The sequence below is a fragment of the Coenobita brevimanus genome, chromosome 17, assembly GCF_032717465.1.
Source record: "Coenobita brevimanus isolate Jiangsu-jjx chromosome 17, ASM3271746v2, whole genome shotgun sequence".
NCBI classification, from domain to species: Eukaryota; Metazoa; Arthropoda; class Malacostraca; order Decapoda; family Coenobitidae; genus Coenobita; species Coenobita brevimanus.
Window position 1 is genome coordinate 15,532,514 of NC_136970.1, and position 19,496 is coordinate 15,552,009.

Sequence of the window (19,496 nt, forward strand, 5' to 3'; positions counted from 1 at the left end):
GAAGGATCTTTGGGGTAAAGTGGCAAGACAGAGTTACAAATGAACGAGTAAGGGATTTTACGAAAGTGGAACCAGTTGATGAATATGTAAGACTGTCTCACTGGAAGTGGCTGGGGCACATATATAGAAAAGAAGGCAGTTTAATACAGAATGTGCCAGAGTGGACTGCTAGAGGAAGAAGAGGTAGAGGTAGGCCGAGGGAAAGCTGGTTGAGAACAATGAAAAGAGATGCAGGAGAGGAGTGTTGGCGGGACCTGAAGAAGATAGCAAGAGATAAACATTGGCGGAGAGAGTTCATCGAGGCCGTATGCATCCCGTGGGGTGCCACAGGAATTGATTGACTGATTGATTGATTGATTGATTGATTGATGCAACACTGACAGTACTTCATTTGGAGGTCCGAGTTAGAAGTGGAACTGAATGTGTTGAATATTGGAGGAGAAAGAGTTAATGAATTCCAAATTTTAGGCAAGTTTAGGAGAAGAGGAGTAACTGACTACATGTACTGGAGAACTGGAAACCAAAATATTTTGTGGTGGGGAAATCAAAGAAATATCAATTGTAAAATTGAAAAGAACCATAAAAATTCTTTTTTGACAGATATTCCACCACAAAGACTTCTGAACAGTCATACGGCTATATCCGGTATAACTAATATAACATTCACAAACAGTATACGTACGGCAATACACCGTGGCAGTCTCAGTTGTAAATTCAATGTGATCGTGTGTTGTAGGAAGTCTTGCCTGAAGCACAGTTTACAAAAATACAAACGTCCTCAATTCAACAACAATGCCAGGAATATCAATTCTTTGTGGGTCCCAACCACAGGAAAGTACTGTTGTTGAAATCCTGCGGCGTTGTAGAAATACTTAGAAACAAATAAGAGTTTTAAAAATCCGAATTGGTAGCTTAAGAAAATATTATCATTCTAAGTGAGTGTTTTTATGACTTGCCAGTCGGACTCTTGGTAAGCGTAGTATATTGTTTTGGCGATATTCCACACTTCATAATATTCACTGCAACTATTGGAATTAGATGCCATGACTCTGAGATCAATAATTCAATTGCCAGTGAAAGTAATTAAAATAAGATCCAAAAGAAAACCAGATTGGTGAAGACATGGAAGGGTCATCAATAATCATAAGCCACTTAGTGTTTGATGTGCTTCATATCAAAACATTCGACAATTATCCCACCGCCAGGAGCAATAATGACCTACTAATTGAGGCTCACTTTCGCCTGATCCTATCACCAGGAGCATTAATTATGTACCTAATTGAGGCTCACCCTGGCCCTTATCACGCCACCAGGGCCACTAATTACATACCTAATTGAGGCTGACACTGGCACAGATGCTATCACAAGGGCACTAATTACCTGCTTGAGCGAGACTCACCGTGGCCTTCTTTGCTCCTTCTTCGCCTCCCTCAACAGTGTTGGCTGCCAAGAGGGACGTTCAGTGTGGCATTCAACAAAGTGGCAAGAATATGTTAAAGATCCTTTGTTGATACTGCGGTATACCTTCTCTATTTTCTCCTCTTTGCTCCTCCCACTTCTGCAAGTTTTCTCACCCTCCCTCCTGCATTTTTTTTTTCCCACCATGTCTATCCTACTTTTTACTTTTTCAATCGGTTCTCTCTCTCTCTCTCTCTCTCTCTCTCTCTCTCTCTCTCTCTCTCTCTCTCTCTCTCTCACCTCATCGTCTACTCACCCTCATTTACATTATTACACCCTTTTGCAACGTGGCACTTCTCTATCCTCGTCTCCCGTCACCCTCCATCTTCAGTCCGCAACTCGTACCAGTAACGTTTCTTTGCTTCTCTTTCTGCCCCAGATAGTGACTCTTAACTCTCGTCCATGATCCAGCCAGCTTCACGTCATTGTGAGAATTTTGTTAAATCTGCCTCTTTCTCTCTTGTGTGTATTCTGATTTAATAAAAGGAGTGGTGGGTGAGAGAATAACTGAATGTGTAGTTGAGTGGCTGAATGTGAGTGAGGAAAGCCTATAAGTGGTGGAGGAGGAGGAAAAAGAGAGAGAGAGAGAGAGAGAGAGAGAGAGAGAGAGAGAGAGAGGACGCACGCGTGCTTGCGTGTGTGTGTGTGTGTGTGTGTGTGTGTGTGTGTGTGTGTGTGTGTGTGTGTGTGTGTGTGTGTGTGTGTGTATAAAAGTAAAGAATCACAAAATTAACCGCACAAGGATGGAATGAATCAAATTTGTATGTGGACATGAGCTGAGTGGAAGGATGTGCTTCGGTTGGAATGAAGAGAGGAAACACTGGGAGGAGAATGAGAGGAGCGAGAGAAGGGAGAGGCAGAGAGAGAGTAGAAGGGAGGGAGTCAGGAAGCAGATGCGTGAATAGAGTATGGAGAGGATAAAAGAAGAGTTTGGAAAGAAAAATAAGAAAGGAAAAGAAGACAAGAAAGATTGAAAGAATGACAATTAGAAAGGGAGAGATAGAGAATGGAAAGGGAGATAAGAAAAGAAGGGAACACTGCAAGAGAGAAAAGGAAAAGTAAGCAGTGAAACTTGATTACAAAGGATATGTCAGGCCAAATATCTATTTACAGTTGACTACAATGTGATTTTCTCTTGTATCGGCGAGCCAGTGAGTGAGTTGATGAGTTAGGAAGTGAGTGAGTGAGTGAGTGAGAATACACAGGATATGTCAGGCCAAATATCTGTTGACAGTTGACTACGATGTGATTTTCTCTTGTATCAGTATGGGAGTGAGTGAGTGGGTGTGTTAGTGAGTGAGTGAGGGAGTGAGGGAGTAAGTAAGCGAGGGAGAGAGGGAGGGAAGTTGGAAGCTCGAGATTAGCAAATCTTTCATTTTTACAAAGCTTCATTTTTTTTCTCTCTCTTTCTGCTCTGGCACCTCATGATTTCGGTCCCTTTAACTTGAAAAATTTCTCTCCTAGTTTTGCTAATTATGGAATCCGATGGGTAATTCTTTCGTTATAACTGCAGGGAAAGTCTACTAGTCCTTGTCAGTGATGGGTGACATGGTAAAGCTGACAGGAAAAAGGGTGATGAGCCGCGAGGGGTGGTGAGTTGGGGGTGGGGTGGGGTGAGGTGCATTTGTACTCCACTTGTGTTTATTTTCCTTCCTCTCCATCACTTGCATTTCGTACTGTTTCCTTCTTTTTTCTCCTTTCCCTTGTTACATTCACTTTCACCCACTTCACTCTTTTTTCTTGGGTGCAGAAAGTGAGACGTTTAAACGTTGGAGGTAGGGTTGCGAGGTAGGGTTGCAAGGTAGGGTTGCGAGAGGCAGACCGATCAAGACTTGGGACGTGGTCACAGAGTGTCACCTCACGAATAAAAGACTGAATAAGGAGGCTGCCAGAGATCGAGCAGCATGGAAAGCCGCCAATAGACGACCAACACCGACGCATGCTAACATGTTGGAGCCTCTGTAAACGAAACGAAACTTTGCCATCTCTCTAACTTCCTCTTACCTCTCGGCACAGCTCATCCTCTTTTCCTTGCCTCCTCTTCCTTTCCCTGTCCACCCCTTCAGTTTCCTGATCTTTCCATCTCTCTACATCTACCCCCACTTTCTCTTCAGTTCCCGCTTTGGACACTACCTACCTACAATTTTATAGTTTTCTCATCACCATCCAGACCTCCTTTCTCACCCTAGGGCAGGGTGAGGAGTAGCAACGTCCAGACAGTTTTCTACAAGTCCTAATAATCTTTCTTTTGATTTCCCTCTCCACTTGTACGATACTGTTCCCACACCTGCCCTGACCTGTTCTTTCTTTGTCCCCTTCCCTTCTTCCTCCTCGCCCTCCCATATTGTCTACTCTCTTTCAGTATGTATTATTGCATCCCTCCTTCTTTCTCCCATTCATCACATTACTTTCACTTAATTTCCCTTTGTGCGTTCACCTTCTTTCACTCCTTCACTCTCCTAAATCCCACTCTGTACCACTTCCCTGTCTCTTTACCTATTAGTATTTAATATCACATTGCTCCACCTATCCTCTTCTCAACCTGTGTCAATCTTTGTGTTTAATACCTGGTAAATATAACGCTGATGGTTATGTAGTATCTACTGTAGTCTGTATGTGGTATCCCCTGAATAGTTGTAAACATTATTTGTGAGTAAGGTAAGGTCATTCATACAGCGTTAATGGTCACAGATATTTATGCCTGCCTGCTTTCCCAACCAGTCTTGAAACCATGTAAGGGATGTTTTAGTCACGTGAATCAGTGGACAGCTTTTATATTATATTCTTGCCATCACAACATGATCTTTTTCAGATTAAGTGGGAACACTGGATTTCTGGGGGTTAATGAGAGGTGTATCTAACTCTTCCAGCGTGCAAAGCTTGTTGCATTATCAATAAAAACGTCTAGAGATAGCAAGAAGAAAATATGAAATAGATGTATGTCCTATGGGTGAAGGGGTTCACACACACACACACACACACACACACACATACACACACACACACACACGGATGAAATAGCTTAACATATAATGAACGGTGAAGAAATTATGGGTGAAATATTTTACACAATATATCATTCATTAATATTCGCCTTACGTATGAGGTACACAGTGGGTGGGGGAGATGTAAAGGAAAGATGCTTGTTTGGGTAAGAGAACAAATATGGAAGTGCCTTATTCATCTCCCTCAACCGCATTTATGAGGTACACAGTGGCTGGGGGAGACGTAAAGGAAATAAGTTTGTTTGGATAAGAAAAAAAAAGAAAGTTTCATATTCATCTCCCTTCTTCCTTTGTCTTGGGAAACACCAGGCTGACGGCGGTGCACGTGGCCATAATATTTGCTTAGGAAACAGAAGCATAATGCCCCTCCTTTATTCAGTGTTAATCCCGTTACTCTTTCCTCTCAGTCTTTCTGTTGGAGTATGAAATGTAATGCCTACTCGTGTAGAAGTAAAACAACCAACCAGTAGTGACTAAAATGGAGATTTGGTGTAGTATCCAAATTCATTCACTCACCTGGATTAAGGTCCCTCCTTTCTTTCATTTGTTATCCACAAAATGATAATTCGTTTATAGTTTTTTTTTTTTTATTATTATTCCCAGCGGCAGCTTGTTTTATGCTTGGCGGGCAGTGGTATCATGTGGCCAAGGGCTTGGGAGATGGCACATTAACGCAGTGTTATTGTTACCATACCAGTGCACAACTTTGCATGGCGTGGAGACCGACTCTCAGTCTTTACCGCCATACCCTCTCATTTGACTTTATATTTTTTTTTGCAATACCATATATTTGTTCCTCTCTCTTATTCTTCATGTGCAGTTTTTCTAAACTGGTTTTCAGTTTATCTTACTTCCATCATCTTTGACTGACTTCCTCCGTCGTGTGTCTTCATTGGTTTTTTCTTATGTTACTTTTTCTTACGGCGATTTACCTCCGTTGTTTTCCTACAGCATCCTTTTATTTTTTGTCAGTCTAGTTAGTTAGTTCTCTTTCTATCAGCCTGCATGCTATGTCCTTTATTGTTTAATAGTGTAAAAGTAAGTGATCATTTTAAGCAGAGAGAGAGAGAGAGAGAGAGAGAGAGAGAGTACAGTAACAGGATCACATTTCTAAATTATTAGTACAGTTACATCAATTAAAAGCAGCTCATGTTGGACACCAGTTCACGGAATGTCAAGTATTTTTTCCGCAGTACAGTGGCTGTGGCGGCAACATTCCAATGTATTAGCTTTATTTTTAATAGTACTGTGAAAGTAAGTGGTCATTTTAAGCAGAGAGAGAGAGAGAGAGAGAGAGAGAAACAGACAGACAGACAGACAGACAGACAAAGAGATAGAGGGGGGGGAGTACAGTAACAGAGTCACATTTCTAAATTATTAGTACAGTTACATTCATTAAAAGCTGCTCATGTTTGACAGCAGTTCACGGAATGTCAGGTATTTGTCTCCACAGTACAGTGGCTGCGGCGGCAACACTGCAATACACACATGTATGTATGGGAATTTGATTTATATATTTTACTGTTACACCCTTTATGTATATATTGTGAAATGTCTCTTTTTTATAAACAAGGCTTATTTACACATGTAGGGTAAACACACACACACACACACACACACACACACACACACACACACACACACACACACATTAAACGTTGATGACTTGATACTGGAAGAGTTTATCCTTGACATTAGACAAAAATCTGCCGTGCCATTCATGCATAGTTTAGTCTGTCATCGCCATCACCCCCCAGGTTCACTGATAAATTGACGTTTCTGTCCCTGATGGTTTTGCTATTTTCAACTTACCATTTTCCCTCTCTTCTTCATCTCTGTTGTATGTAATATCTCTATTGCTTATTTGAATGCTTGTGGATCTGGCTTGCTCTTTCTCCATTTACCTTCTCTCTCTCTCTCTCTCTCTCTCTCTCTCTCTCTCTCTCTCTCTCTCTCTCTCTCTCTCTCCCTCACCCTTCAACACACACCTTCCTGTCTCTCGCCACATTTGACCCATTTTTTTCTTTCTTTCGATACCTTAGGCTACCCACACTACCATTTCTCTCACATTCACCTTCATTTTCTTCCCGTTTTAGTGTCCTTTGCATAGCTGACAGAAGACCTGGATTTGACACGAAAATGGCCGCTTTGCAGTAACGGACCCAAAGCCGGAAAACGGCCCCTTAAACTGAAACCTCGATATCTCGGCTCGTAGCCAACAAAAATCGATGAAGGTCACGGTGAAGCAAGCTGACGGTGTCTAATGCAATGGTTTGGGTCCGTTACTGCAGCTGCAGGTCGGCTTCACCGGCCCGAGTCAAATGCATGTCTTCTGTCATCTGTCCTTTGTCATTCTTTCACTTGCAAAATGATGCTTGTCTCACATTCTTTCCTACATTCTTCCACCTCCTATTTCATTGTCTCTTCCTTTTCAAACCCGTCCTCTCTCTCTCTCTCTCTCTCTCTCTCTCTCTCTCTCTCTCTCTCTCTCTTTCATTTTTCTTCGAACTTCTGTCAACATTTCCCACCGATGTTTTGGCTTTCTTTCTCCGTAATTGTGTGTTTACATGTATGAGTGTATGTGACTTCGATAATTGGATATGTATGTTCGTGTATGACTTCGGTAGGTGTATGCCTATTCTATTCTATGTAACGTTTATGCTATGTAGTCCTTATTTTGTCAATAAACAGCTAACTAATTGTATATACGACTGCGGTATGTGTATGTGTATTTCTCTGAATACAGCACAGAAAAAGGGAGTCTGGCGACGATGAACAGACAGGAAGACGGTAAAAATCCTTGTGTCTACAGCAAACAGCAGACACAAACGTTGGAGGGAGTGACTGTGAAATGAGAGAAGGGCAGCCACTCAGCCGTGAGAGAGAGAGAGAGAGAGAGTCTATGTTCACACGATGCTATATTTCACAATCACCGAGCCTGCCAGACACAGCTAAACTTTTACAATACCTTACCCTGCCAACGAAGCAGTTTAGTCACCTACCCATGTAATTTGGCTCATATTCAAAGATATGTTTGCCTTATTTATTTGGGTTATTTCCTTCGTCCACCCACATGATAATTCTTTTGAAGTACTAAAGTGCCGTTCTTATGTTACCAGCCTATGAAAAAAAATAGTAATTAACTATATTAGTCTGTCATATTATTATACGTCCTTTTAAAAGTCATAATTGTATGTTTAACACTTAGGACCTTTTTCGCACCTTTTTTTTTCCCCTCAAGTACCAAGTAATTAATTTCATCCTTACAATAACGAGTTCACACAAGTTGTAATTTGCTTCCCGAGTCTGGTCTTTTATTTTGCCTTAACAGTAATTTATATCACTTACCCGGTAATTCAATTCAGGAGTGCTACTATTCTTGCCCTCATTAGATAGCTATTCAGTACTAGACAGGTAGTGACAGATACAGTTAAATGGATACATACTTGCCTGCTAGATATAGATAGATAGGTCAATAAACCAACAGACTGACCGCTCCCACGTCCAACCATAGGTCTTTCAAAATGGTTGTTACCTTTGAAATAAAAACATCAGTTTTGTACATCAAAAGCTTTCGCTCCATCCCCTTACTGTCCCTTACTCAACCTTCTTTACCAGCTTCACCTTTCCTTTTACCAAAACTTTTTTCATGCATTTTCAACCTCTCTTTTCCTCCCCCTCATTCTCTTTACGTTCTTAACTCCTATTATTTCCACGTGACTTTCCCACACTCTTCTTCTTCCAATAAATAAATATTTCTCTCTCTGCATTCTCTAGTTCTCTTTCCTCCCTCACGTTCTCTTCGCCAATCTTGCTTCTTCCCTTTCGTCCCTTTCTTTCTTACCCAACTCTTTTCCCTTTTCCATTTTTTCCTCCATGCCATCTCTCATTTTACTCAAAACTCCCTTCATCTCATCTCTCTCCTCATTCTCTAATCTATTTCTTTCTGAGCTTCTCTACCGCTTCTTTTTGTATTCTTTTCTTTCCTCTCTCTTCCTTCTTCCTTTCATTCTCTAGTCTTTCATTTTTTTTTTCTTTTCTATCTTTTCTTCATTATCTGTTCTTTGGCCCTTATGTTTCGTCCAGTGTCTCTACCTCATTTCTTGTTACTCATTCCTCTGAAGTTATTGTCATAAACTAAATCTAACTATCTTGTACATTCCCATAAAAGCACTAACCACTGTCATAAGTTTCTCTCTCCTACTTCTTCAGCCTTACTCGTTCAGTCATTTTCTTATTATCTCTGGTTATTTCATGCAGTTACTTCACTTTAGATATAGATCCATCCATCCATCATCAAATCCTTCGTTGCCCCATGGGGAGCGTAGGAGCCCGGGGCTAGGCAAGTTGGTCCTAACATTTACGATGAGAGTGACCAGACTCACTCATCCCTGAGTGGCATTACGTGAGCAATAAACCCCAACCAACCCTTGGATATAAACCTTCACCGGCTCAATCCGATTACAGCACCATAATTACCCACTAAACCACCAGGCGCCAAAATTTAGTTATATGGCTACCATTCAGCATATATATGTATATGTAGAGAGAGAGAGAGAGAGAGAGAGAGAGAGAGAGAGAGAGAGAGATGGGGGGAAGTCAATAGTCAGGTTGTAGCGTCAAGGTTACAAAGGAAAAAGTGATGGATGGTGGCATGTGGTGGTGGTGGTTGTCGTTGGAGGGTGGGGAGGGGGCTGTGAATGGAGGTGGGGGAGAAATGGAGTGCAAGAGGGAACCGTTAGGGAGGACAGAAAAAAACTGTTGGAGAGAAGGAGAGTTAAATATAAGGAGTGAGAAAGAAGAAACAGCTAATGCAAATGACGATGATGATAATGATGATGATAATGATGAGTTTGGGAGAAGATGGAAGGTAGAGTAATGTGAAAGACGGGAGCAGGAGATTAAATAACCCTGTTTAGGTTAAAGGAGGATGAAATCTCAGAGAGAGAGAGAGAGAGAACACTTTGAATGTAGCTCACATTACTCATTCCCTTTTCACGGCTAGACCACTTATTTAATATAAATACTAATAATAGTAATAATAATGACAAGATGATGGATTGCAATGGTGATGACAGACTGTGATGCAGGGAATAAGGATTTGTAATGATGGATTTTGTGGGTGTAGTGTTATAATTAATGATGGAGTTTTAAATATGCGATGTAAGACTTTTTATTTCGTGTTTGGTTATTAATCCCCCCTCCTCTGTGTGTGTGTGTGTGTGTGTGTGTGTGTGTGTGTGTGTGTGTGTGTGTGTGTGTGTGTGATTACAAAAAGAACTGGAGAATACAATATGCGGGTTGTTTTTAGACTGTAAACACAATGGCTCTTTTTTTTTGGGGGGGGGGGCAGTGTAATAATGGGCGAGTAAAATTTTACAAGAGGGTCGGAGACTTAAATAACTAACAACATAGGATTTAAGCCATTTTTTTATTGTCTTTTTTTATTGGGTGTGTGTCGGGGGGAGGAGGCGGGATGTTTGAGTAAAGTTTGTATCTTACATGGGATGTTGACATTGTGTGCGAGTAAATTCTTTGGTAGTCAATTCGTCTTGGTTCATATTTATTCCCGAATTTGTGACGTAAAGCTAAGATTCTTTCTCTCTCTCTCTCTCTCTCTCTCTCTCTCTCTCTCTCTCTCTCTCATTTTAAAGTGTAACTGTCTCGTCTGCAGGAAAAAATGATAAAGATGGAAATGAAAAACAGACAAACGTTTGACAAATTTTTGGCTCTTGGACGCGTCTGCAACCTGAATATTTAGCCAGACAGGAGGAACAAGATGGCGTGGTCTCTCCTTTATTTTTAAACAGCCAGGGGAGGAAATGTGTGTCTCTGTGTGTGTGAATGTGTGGATGAGCAGGGGTGGTGGTGTTTGTTTTGACCGTGGCGTTTTTTCCCTGTTGGTGTAGTGTAGTGTGGTGTGTGATGGTGGTGTATTGTTGCTGTGGTGGTGGTGATGGTGGTGTTGAATGAATACGTACTAGGGGGAGGGGGGCATGCCCGTGACATGGACTTGCAGCTCTGCTATACATGTTCAGGTCGTTTTGTTGGTCCTGAAGGCCAGCATCATTTTCTTTTGTTGGAGAAGTGACCAGTTTCCACACACGAAGGTGACCTCAACTGTCTCGTATTCACTCGTTCAAAAAAGTGTTTGCATCATGGCGGCACAATGAATGCAGTTGCTGCTTGATAGTGAGGGTGAAGGTGAGGATGAATGTAAGCGTGATAAGTAAAGGTGACGGTGAAACACAGATGGTGGGTTATACTTGTTCCTCATTTTTATAGCCCTAGCACATAAAATGATGTGGTGTATTCCAGCCTTGGCAAAATTAGATCCTCGTCGCTCGGTAGTTCCACTAATAGAGAAAAATATGAAAAGATGTTGATAAACACCGTCATATGAGATCGCTGGGGAGGGGTAGGGTGAGGGATGAAAGGGAGGAAAGGGGGGTGCCAAAGAGACGTTAAAGTGAAGGAGAATGGAAGGTTGGATGTTTGGCTGGAAATCAAAGTGCTGCTCTTATTCGTATATTGCTTTTAAATAGTTTCAGCATTGGTTCTGTTTTCTCGTCTGGAAAAGCTGGAAGGTGAGAGTATCGGGACGGAAGAGGGGAAGGTATTGGAAGAGTGAAAGAGTGTAGGTATGGAAGGAAGAGAGACAGTTAGAAAAAGGAGAGAGGAAATAATTTTGAAATTAGAAAGGGAGATGGTAGAAAGAAGTACATGATAAAATAACAGCAACAGGCTTTTTACATTGAAATGGATTGTGTTGCTTATAACACGAGAACATTAGGAGAGAGAGGGTTGGGGTCTGCTGTCATGGTGTTCTTGTTAAACCTGTGTACAACAGTAACGACATATCTGGATAACGATATCCGTGAAATCTCTTGTCAGGTGTGGGTGTGTAGGTGTGGGTGTGTAGGTATGGATTTGTATGGGTGTCTGCAACGTCTTAGAAAACCTGTGAGCAACAATTATGAGATTTTTGGCTAACAGTATCCTTTGAAACAATTGTCAGATGTTGGTGTGAGGGAGGCTGGTGAATTGTTGGAAGAGGAGTGAAGCCCGGAATGGTTGAAGGTGTTCGTGTGTGGAGGTGCTTGTTTAAAGTGTGTGTGTGTGTGTGTGTGTGTGTGTGTGTGTGTATGATAGATCAAACCTACACAGGAGGGCTTCACCTCCCCCCCACACAGGCCAGGTTGTATATAATGAAAGGAGAATGACAGGGTAAGAATAAAGCCCTAACCTCTTTACCACGAGATCTTCTGCTGCCTCCTGATAATTCATTCCTTTCAGCTTGGGATTAACTTTATGAACTGGACGGGAAAAACAGTCTTCATTATTCCTATCACTAGAAGACGGTTGTCCTTAGTTATATATCATTTGTGAGTATCAGCAAAAATGTATTACAAAACGCCGCAAAGATTCTCGTAACGTAAAGGTTAATGAGTAAAATCTATTCTGCTCCTTGTCTGGGATATTACTCACTACCGACACGTAATTACAGGTAAATACAAGTATACAGTTTGTTGCAGAAACGTGAAGGCTTTTGTTAATATACAGGTGTTGAGGCGGTGGATTGGCAATGTCAGGAATAATAATGTGCTACACCTTCCATTACTTGCAGTATTTAGAGCCTTACATATTCAGGGGCGTTCTCAGGTTCTTAAGAATAATGTTTATTTACACGTTTGTTGTTCATGTTAAATAATGTAGAGGAATAACCAGCTCTTAAAAAATGATGAACTTTGATTCAGTTGAGTGTTCTATAGACTCTGAAACAGAGAAAAAGCTGCTTTGTATTGGTGTAAATGACTGAATGAATCAAACACTGCATTCGAATATATAAGTTTAAGTATGGTATCTGTAGGAATTAGATATGAAAGATCTCTCTCTCTCTTTCAGTGAAATATGTCAGGATAAAAAGACGGCAGGAGAAATCGCCGAAGAGATTTAGACTTGCTTCACACAAACTGATGGCCGTCTGTCAGGTGCAGCGTGGCCTGCCACCTGACAGAGGGAGGGGGGGGGTGGGGGGACTGCGTCAAAGAGTTCCACTTGAGCTTCAAATATACCGCAGCACAATGAAAGGATACCCGTACCGGACCCTTCCGCACCGCACCGCACTGCACCGTACCGTACCATCCCACATCCCTCACCGACCACTTTGATATACCGGAATTATTGCGATTCTGACAAGCGCACATGGCACCTCGGTCGATGCTTGACTCCTTTTACACTGAGTCAGTCCATGACGAGAGGACTGAAAAAATATCGGGTTAAAACAAAACATATCGGAGTTACATCTGTGACGGACTGAATATCTAGGCTGTTGAAAGTAAAACGTAGGTTTGTTTTTTACTGATGGAGAGACAGTTGTACTACTCCTAACAAGTCCTTTCCTCTTGAAGCTCACACGCGTCTCACTCTTTTGTATTTCCATCCAACGTTTCTGTCAGCAACTGACACTCATAAATACATTTTAACATGCGTTTAAAACCAAGATCTCTGTTGTTTCTGACAGTTTATTTGTTTGTTTTTTTATTGAGAGTTAACCAGAGTTGCACTGGAAGTAACTGTTGCTTCCTGTTTTGTGTGTGTTCATGTGTATGTATATTCAGATAATTTTATAATTAGAAGATATAAACACCCTAGAGCAACAAACTTACCAATATTTCACGAGGAAGGACACAAAATTATCCATCATCATACATTCAAAGGCACAGAACCAAATCGTGATTGGACTTCCTCCATGTCCGGCACCGACACCCTCGTCTGATACAGGATGGCTGAAGGATTTAACAACTGACTGCACGCTCACCAACCTGCAGGAGTTGTTGTAATTGTTTTATTTATGCCACTTGTGTGATCTACCAGGTCCTCTTTGCTGTATCTGACCTCTCTTATTTCTCTCCCTTCCTGTGTCTCCATCTCCCTCGCACTGCATTTCCTTCTGATGCTAATCTAATCTTCCGGACTTTAAATTTTCTTTATGAATTGCTCTCTCTCTCTTTTATGACTTGCTCTCTCTCTCTCTCTCTCTCTCTCTGATCTACTGAATGTTAAAAGAAAGGGCGAATGAAACTGACTGCAGTAATAAAAGTGATCGTGTGAGAAAACCAGTGATAGTAAAAAAAAGAATAAATAAAAAGGTAACCATATAAGTAAGAGTGAACGAGAAGCTTAATGTGTCTGACAGTGATTGTATGAGTAAATAATGTTGACTAAAACAATACGTGCATGTAACGAAAGGAAAATCTGATTAAGAGAGGCGAATGCAGAGCAAATATGGGTCATGAAAGATACAAAGAGCAAGAAAACTACTGCAAGAACATGTGAAGGAGCAGATGACAGGGTGCAAGAAAGGCAAACATTTACACAAGATGGCAGGTGCTGATAGCGAGGGTTCTTTTAAAAGCGAGTCTGCAGTTCATGAAAATATAAAATAACCAGGAGAAAGTGTAGAAAGAAAGGAGTAACAGACTACTGAGGCTAAGGAGGAAGAAAGAGAGAGAGATGGAAGGGAGAGGAGAGCGTGAAGAAGAAACTTAGGAATGAGGAGAGGGAAAGAGTTTGGGGATATCTGTACGAAACGGAGAAAAGCCTGGCAGAGAGATAGATATTTAGAGAGAGACAGACAGACAGACAGACAAAGACAGAGAAGGGGGGGATTAATGGAGGGAGGTAGGGAGGTGGAAATAGGGAAGAAACAATGAGGCTGGAAAGAAGGAGGAGAATTGGAGACAAACCGAGGGAGGGCAATGCCGATACAAGAGAAGGGGAAGTGGGAAAGAAGGTTAAGGAGAAAGATGGAGGGGAAGGGAGGCAGAGAGGAAAAGGATGGAGGGAAACAGGCGTAGAGAAAAACGCAGGAATAAAAGTTATGGTAGAACGGAAGAAAGGGAAGTAGGGAAAGAAGGATTAGGAAGTGAAAAGATGGCGGCTGATGGATGAGATGGAGTGAGGGTTTTTAATACAGAAAGTTGCTGGGTTTATTTAAAAGGAAAGTTGTTTTTCTTTAGACCCGTGGATGGATACTGTCTATTTGTCGGTTTGTTGACCAATCTATTTAGCAAACCTGCAGGTATTTACCAGTCTGTCTGTATCCATCGTTCTACCTGTCTAGCTCTGATTATTTATTTGCAGAGGGAAAGGAAAGTAGTGCTCGGCGGAAGTAAATTGTTGGGTGGGTGAGGTTCATGAGAGTCAGGGTAAAATAAATGACCAAGCTGGTGGTGCAAATTGCTGTCCGTGTGAACGTAGTCACTGTGAGGCTAAAATAAATTACTGGTTATACAGGGTCAGAGAAGGATGGGTAAAAAAAACTAAGGATGGAACAACAATTATTCTTGATTAAGGTAAGAGGTATAGATAACCTGAAAAGAATAGAAGCAATGGCGTGGCTGGAGTCATGTCAAGAGTTACGTCCTAACCGAGAAAGGAATTGTTACTCCCACACACCATCTCACATCCTTCACCAGACATACTCCGAGCCATCACCCCCACTCCACCCCACCCGCATCACCCCCACCTGACATACTCCCAGCCATTACTCGCACTCCACTCCACGCCACTCCACCCCACCCCACTCACTCAACCCCACCCCACTCACTCAACCCCACCCCACTTATATACTCCACCCCCACCCCAGTCACTCCACCCCATCTAACATACCATCAGCCATCACCCCCACCCCACCCCACTCCACTCCACTACCATCTGACAAATTCCCTGCCATCACCCACACTTCACTCCACTCCACTCCACTCCACCTCACCCCACCCAGTACTGTACAGTATACAGTAACCATCCACCAGGTCTCTCTCTCTCTCTCTCTCTCTCTCTCTCTCTCTCTCTCTCTCTCTCTCTCTCTCTCTCCACCCACAAAACATTCTCCCAGCCATAACTCCACTTCAGCCCACCACTCCCGCCTCATTCTCCCACACTCACCAACTCTCTTCTTAGCCTCCTGGATGATCCAGCTGAATGTTTCTCTTCTCTAATTCCCGACAAGTACTGACTCTCTCTCTCTCTCTCTCTCTCTCTCTCTCTCTCTCTCTCTCTCCACACACACACACACACACACACACAAACTTACTGTTCTATCCATTATTATTCTTTTAATATGTTATCGCTATTACAGCCCGGGGTTGGTGTGGGAAGCAGTATGGATGAATTGGCAGAGAGAGAGAGAGAGAGAGAGAGAGAGCATATCAGTACACTCGTAATGCTACCGATGTGTTATTTGAAACTGCCAAATACACGCTGGTATAGGCACACCTATGGAAAAATATGCTGACAAAAGCTACATAGAGTACGTGCTGACTTGTAAAGGCAATAGATTCACCTGGGTAGTAAGTCCACACAAAGGAGGAGGGGGACACACAACTGGACGGCGAGCTGTTTTTTTTTTTTTTTTTTTTTTTTTTTTTTGGTAACTCCTAATTTTCGCAAGCCATTTTCTGTTCTACATGGTTATTACTTACCAACCTGGGTTTATAAGGGTCGAGTTGCTGAGTTCATTTGCGCACAATGGCCGGTTGAATATTGACTATAATTTATTGCCAATTCCTGCTATCTGATTAGATCGCTTCAGGCAATAATTAACATTATTTTATTCTTACTTCAATGGCTTCTGAGCATTATACTGTAACTTGTAGCTGATGGACAGGAAGTGTGTGTGTGTGTGTGTGTGTGTGTGTGTGTGTGTGTGTGAGAGAGAGAGAGAGAGAGATGGAGCAGGCTGTAGCACTAGTCGAGTAGGGCGGTACTCCCAAGGTGGATGGAAAGCTAATGGCAGAGAGAGCTGGAGCTCCCATATCATCAGCCTCGGAACTAGCTTCTGGCCATCCCCCCTTTGCCGAACTATTTCAGTGTTTCAGTAACACAGAGAGTAGACCCGAACGGTCTCCAGTGCAAGTTTCTTTAACCCGCGCCGTCCCGAGGACGTACTTCCACGTCCTCACGTTTTGTCACAGCTAATCCCGAGGACGTACTTCAACGTCCTGCAATTGCAAGGTTCATAATTTCCACAATTTTCCATTTTCGCGAGTCATTTTTGGTACGTATACACGGGACACCTTCCTCAACAAGATGCCAGGCAGAGACAATGCCTTACCCAGCATGACCTCCTCCCCCCCCTGCATGCCCTTTTCTCAGCAATTCACCTGTTATCAGTGACCTGGCCAGTATAGCCATGTCATGCCACGGTACGAAATTCAGGGCCAGAGTGATTCCCCAATCAATGACAATGTGGAGGACAAACTTTACATAGCATTAGAGGAAGAAACAGTTAGAAATGATGATCAGGTAATGTGGCAAAAAAAGGTCAGGTATTAGTGAGTGAAACAATGCTTATAATGCCTATATTACTGCTTGAAAACCAATATACTCTTGTACTACATATAAATTCGTAACAGTAAATAAATAAATACCGTTTATGAGTGGTGTGAAATGGTTATCCTCCCATAGAACTCGTTTTCTTTGGTGCCAGCCTGATAGAAAACCCAGTAAGGTAAGGAGGCTCTCCTACCTGTAATGAGTATTTTAAACCTCAGGTGAGCGATTTCTCTATGAATTTTCGATGTTTCTCACCAAAAGCGAAAGTTTTAGCAAAAAAAAAAAAGGGTCGAAAAATGGTCGGGATTGGGGGGTACCAGTGGTCAAAAAGTGGTCGGGACGGGGCGGGTTAAACGTTATCACCAAACTAAGTGCACATTACACACTACATTTCATACTCAAACTTCATCAAAAAATGGCATCATATCACCGAGCCTCGGAGTCCCGGGGGGGGGGGATACCATCAAAACCCCCACCATCCGCCCTTCACCCGGTGACGACCATGCAAGATGCCTGGAACCACTGTCTGACTCTTTTGTCATTTCTGCAACATTTGCAGCCTTTCCTAAAACTTTCTCTTGAACACCATCTCTCATCCTCTAAACCTCACTTTTTGTTTTCCTCAGCGAAACTCAGCTGACTGTGCTGACTAGTAACAAACCCGTCTCTGTATCCTCCTACTTTCTCTATTCTCATTTCAGTGACAAAGATGGCTGTTGTCTTCCTGAACTTGGAACTTCTGAATTGTCCACTCGCAGTCTTCGGCGATCTTGTCATTCTCTGACTAAATTATATCTGTTTACTTATCCCTTAATTCTACAGATTATAAAAAATTCTTTAACTACCTTCCTTCTAGGATGGAACACATGCTATCAATTTCCACTTTCTCTAAAATCTCCGTTCAAGATGATTTCAATGTTCACCACCACCTTTGGCTCTCCTCTCCTTTCACTGATCCACCTGGTGAACAAGCCAACATCTTTTCTATCCTTAATGACCTAGCCTAGAGTAGCTTGTACGGCACCCTACGCGCATCCATGACTGCCCTGGAGAGAATTGCAACATAACAGACTTCTTCCTTACAGCTAATCCTTCTGTTTATGCTGTTAATCTTTTCTCTCCACTGGGCTCCTCCGATTACCACCTTAACATGTCCTATCGCTCCTTAAACCCTGTGGACCCTCCCAATTATCGAGTTGCTGATTGGCAGGAACTTGCACTGCTACTTTGATTTTCCATGGATTGATAATTGCTTCCAAGTCCAAGAACAATTTGAGTGTGTCTGAGCATTACATAGGATATTCTCTCAGTGTACATTCCTTTCTCATATCCTGTGGCTAATGCAAAAAAAAAAAATAATAATAATAATAATAATCACGTTTCTTCAAACGTTGTCCAAAACAAGCAGAAGGCCATCCAAAGGTACCGAAGTCAGCCCATTCCTGAATCTCATCTCTTTTATGTTTCTGTCCAGAATCGTGCTAAGTCTGTTCTTTGCTCTGCAAAAAAGATTTCGTTCAACCTAAATCCTCTGAACTGTCCAACCCAAATTCTTCCCATTCTTTCTAGTATCTTTCCAAAAACCTTTCTAACAATTTTACCTCGTCCCCCTCCCCTCCCCTTTTCCACTCTAATGGCTCAGTAGCTATTTCTTCTAATGATGAAACAGAACTCGTCGCTCAGACTTTCTCCAGTTCCACCTTAAACGATAATGGTGCTGTTTCTTCATCACCTCCCCCCTCTGACATCTTCATGGCTGGCATTAAAATTTCTTCAGTTATGTATTTTCTGCTATCACTGGCCTCAGTACTAACATGGCAATTGGGCCTGATGTGGTCTTTCCTGTTGTCCTCAAGAATTGTGCTTTTGTGTTTACATCCTGCCTAGGTACTCTCTTTCACCTATTTCTGTTATCTTGCCTCTTAGTTGAAGTTTGTTCTCATTCAACCTGTCCCAAAGAAGTATGGCCATTCCCAGTCCTCTAACTATCTCCTAATAGCTTTAACATCCCGTACTTTATAGGGTTTTGAGTCTATTCTTAACTAAAAAAAATAAAGCACTATCCCTATCACAACCTTCTTACCTACCTTTCAGACCCCTGGACCTTTGAGCAAGTTTTGCCATTGCACTTGACATCCCAAAGGCTTTCGGTCGTATCTGGCATAAAGCTTTAATTTCCAAACTGCCCTCTTACAGTTTCTACCTCTATCTGTGCCCGCATCTCTAGCTTCATTCTGGCTATTTTATAGCTGCTGTTGAAGACGATCACCGTTCTCTTAGTGATATCAGTAGTGGTGTTCCTTAGGGCTCTGTCCTATCACCAATTCTATTTCTTCTATTCTTCAATTACCTTCTAAGCTGAACATCTAACCCTGCCCACTCATATGCTGGTGACACCACTCTTCATCTTTCCGTTTGCCTCCCGTGCCGTCCATCTCAGCAGCTACTTCAACAAACAAGAGATGACGCTATGGCACACTTAATATCTGACTTGGGTGATATCTCTTATTGGGGTAAAAGTAATCTGACTGTTTTTAATGCATCGAAAACTCACTTCTTACATCGTTCAACCCAAGAAGTCTTCTGCTGGAGTATTCTCTAATTTTTAACAACATACAACTCAAGCCCATATCTTCTTTAACCACACCAGGGGTTTAATTCCCTCGGAATTTATCTTGGGAAGATCATATTACC